This window comes from Styela clava, unplaced genomic scaffold (genome assembly GCF_964204865.1).
Source record: "Styela clava unplaced genomic scaffold, kaStyClav1.hap1.2 HAP1_SCAFFOLD_175, whole genome shotgun sequence".
Classification (NCBI taxonomy): Eukaryota; Metazoa; Chordata; class Ascidiacea; order Stolidobranchia; family Styelidae; genus Styela; species Styela clava.
This window is the reverse complement of record NW_027556589.1, coordinates 25,001-27,500: the sequence shown is the minus strand read 5'-3', so window position 1 is coordinate 27,500 and position 2,500 is coordinate 25,001. Positions and strand designations below refer to the sequence as shown.

Below are 2,500 nucleotides of genomic sequence, written 5' to 3'. Positions count from 1 at the left end.
CTCGTTCGGCCAAAGGCCGCCTTCACTTTCATTTCGCCTGCGAGTCTCGAACCACTCGACGACTCGCGCTCATGTTAGACTCCTTGGTCCGTGTTTCAAGACGGGTCGGGAGGGTGGCCGACGTGGCCACGGACCCCGAGCGCGTCGACGGCGCGCCACCGAAGCGGCAGCCCGCCGAACACCGGCACTGCGTACAGTGCAGGCGAACGACAAGCCAGCCGAACGGCGACGGCCGCACACAGAGAGCGCGCGGCATCCTTTCCTCGATCCGCCGCCGGGCCGCACCGCCCGCGCGCTGTAACACCCCCGCCGGAGCGGAGGCCACCTTCGCGCGGGGACTTAGACCGACGGCAAACCGGTCGTGACCCGCGCCGGTCGCTAGTGCGCTGAGACGGTGCGCGAGCCGACTCGGCAGCGGCGCCTTAAGCGTCCGCGAACCGAGACGGCGCGCCCCCGCACCCAACTGAAAGCGAGCCGGCGACCTGACGGGCCCTCCCGTTTGCCTCTCAACGGTTTCACGTACTCTTGAACTCTCTCTTCAAAGTGCTTTTCAACTTTCCCTCACGGTACTTGTCCGCTATCGGTCTCGCGACCGTATTTAGTCTTAGGTGGAGTTTACCACCCGCTTTGGGCTGCATTCCCAAACAACCCGACTCCGAGAAGACCCGAAGCGGCCAAGGCAAGCGCCCCTATGGGCCTAACACCCGCCGTGGGACGAGGCCTCGATCAGAAGGACACCGGCGCTCGCCGTCAGCCGCACTGGGACTTCCGTACGTCACAACTCGGCGCGCTCGAAAAGCGCGCAGATTCGACGCTGGACTCTTCCCGGTTCACTCGCCGTTACTCAGGGAATCCCTGTTGGTTTCTTTTCCTCCGCTTAATAATATGCTTAAATTCAGCGGGTGCTCTCGCCTGAACTCAGGTCGTATGTGTCAAGCGGGCCGTTTCTTACACGGCCCGCTGGCATCGCAAGTCGTCGCCGCCGGCGCCGACCGAGCGCGTACCGTCGCCGCCTTGGCCCACGGTCGGTCTTGATCTCGTGACCGGACCGACCGACCTGGACCCGCCCCTCGAACGTAGTTGAACACGTCGAGGGGCCGGCGGTGTACGGGACACGCGGTCGCGCCGAGAAAGCTCGGCGACCGCTTCAACTTGGGGCGACGCCCGGCCGTCTTCGCAGAGGCCAGGCGACGGCCCTCGGGTGAGGACGAACGCGACCCTGAGGCAGACGCGGTCCCGGGATTGACCCGAGACCGCAATTCGCGTTCAGAAGGTCGACGTTCAATGTGTTCTGCAATTCACATTACTTCTCGCACTTGGCTGCGTCCTTCATCGACTCGCGAGCCGAGTGATCCACCGTTAAGAGTCGTCCTCGACGTTTCGCCCGGCGCCGAAGCGCGCGGACGTCACACTGTGGGATCGACCACAAAACCACCACCGACAACAACTGCACAAAAACACCAACAAACGGCGCCGAGCGACCGCCGGGCTGGGCCGGCGGCACATCGAGCGCGGTGCCCAGAAGCCACCATCGCACTCGGCTGCCTTGCTATGCCAACGTGTTACGCGTGTCGCACGGGGCGGAACCCCGATTGACGGCCGCCCTCTCGGCGGCACCCAAAGACAATTCAGTGCGCGGTCGGCCGGGGCCTACCACCACCTTCGGTAATGATCCTTCCGCAGGTTCACCTACGGAAACCTTGTTACGACTTTTACTTCCTCTAAATGATCAAGTTTGATCGTCTTCTCGACACGCCGACGCGGCCGTTGCCAGCCGCGACGGGGCCGATCCAAGGATCTCACTAAACCATTCAATCGGTAGTAGCGACGGGCGGTGTGTACAAAGGGCAGGGACGTAATCAACGCAAGTTGATGACTTGCGCTTACTGGGAATTCCTCGTTCAAGGGAAACAATTGCAAGTCCCTATCCCAATCACGAATGAGGTTCAACGGGTTACCCGGACCTTTCGGCCTAGGTTAGACACTCGCTGCTTCACTCAGTGTAGCGCGCGTGCGGCCCCGGACATCTAAGGGCATCACAGACCTGTTATTGCTCAATCTCGTGTGGCTAAACGCCACTAGTCCCTCTAAGAAGTTAGACGCCGACCGAGAAGGTCGCGTAACTATTTAGCATGCCAGAGTCTCGTTCGTTATCGGAATTAACCAGACAAATCGCTCCACCAACTAAGAACGGCCATGCACCACCACCCACAGAATCAAGAAAGAGCTCTCAATCTGTCAATCCTACCTGTGTCCGGGCCGGGTGAGTTTCCCCGTGTTGAGTCAAATTAAGCCGCAGGCTCCACTCCTGGTGGTGCCCTTCCGTCAATTCCTTTAAGTTTCAGCTTTGCAACCATACTTCCCCCGGAACCCAAAGACTTTGGTTTCCCGGAAGCTGCCGGAAAGGTCGTCATGGTAACGCCTCCCGATCGCTAGTTGGCATCGTTTATAGTCAGAACTAGGACGGTATCTGATCGTCTTCGAACCTCTGACTTTCGCT

The 2,500-nt window shown here is 60.4% G+C and overlaps 2 non-coding genes and 1 pseudogene across 2 annotated transcripts in view; all 3 read right to left on the bottom strand.

The window, feature by feature from the left end:
• The window catches only part of LOC144419093 (large subunit ribosomal RNA), a 3,695-nt pseudogene extending 2,769 nt beyond the window's left edge, over positions 1 to 926 (bottom strand).
• A 288-nt stretch (positions 927 to 1,214) lies between these two features.
• Positions 1,215 to 1,368, bottom strand: LOC144419097 (5.8S ribosomal RNA). The gene has a single exon (XR_013473845.1). It is a non-coding gene; the product is annotated as a 5.8S ribosomal RNA (ribosomal RNA).
• A 298-nt stretch (positions 1,369 to 1,666) lies between these two features.
• Positions 1,667 to 2,500, bottom strand: part of LOC144419085 (small subunit ribosomal RNA) — a 1,810-nt gene continuing 976 nt past the window's right edge. Inside the window, exon 1 of the ribosomal RNA XR_013473839.1 lies at positions 1,667 to 2,500. This exon is cut by the window's right edge and continues 976 nt beyond it. This is a non-coding gene — a ribosomal RNA (small subunit ribosomal RNA).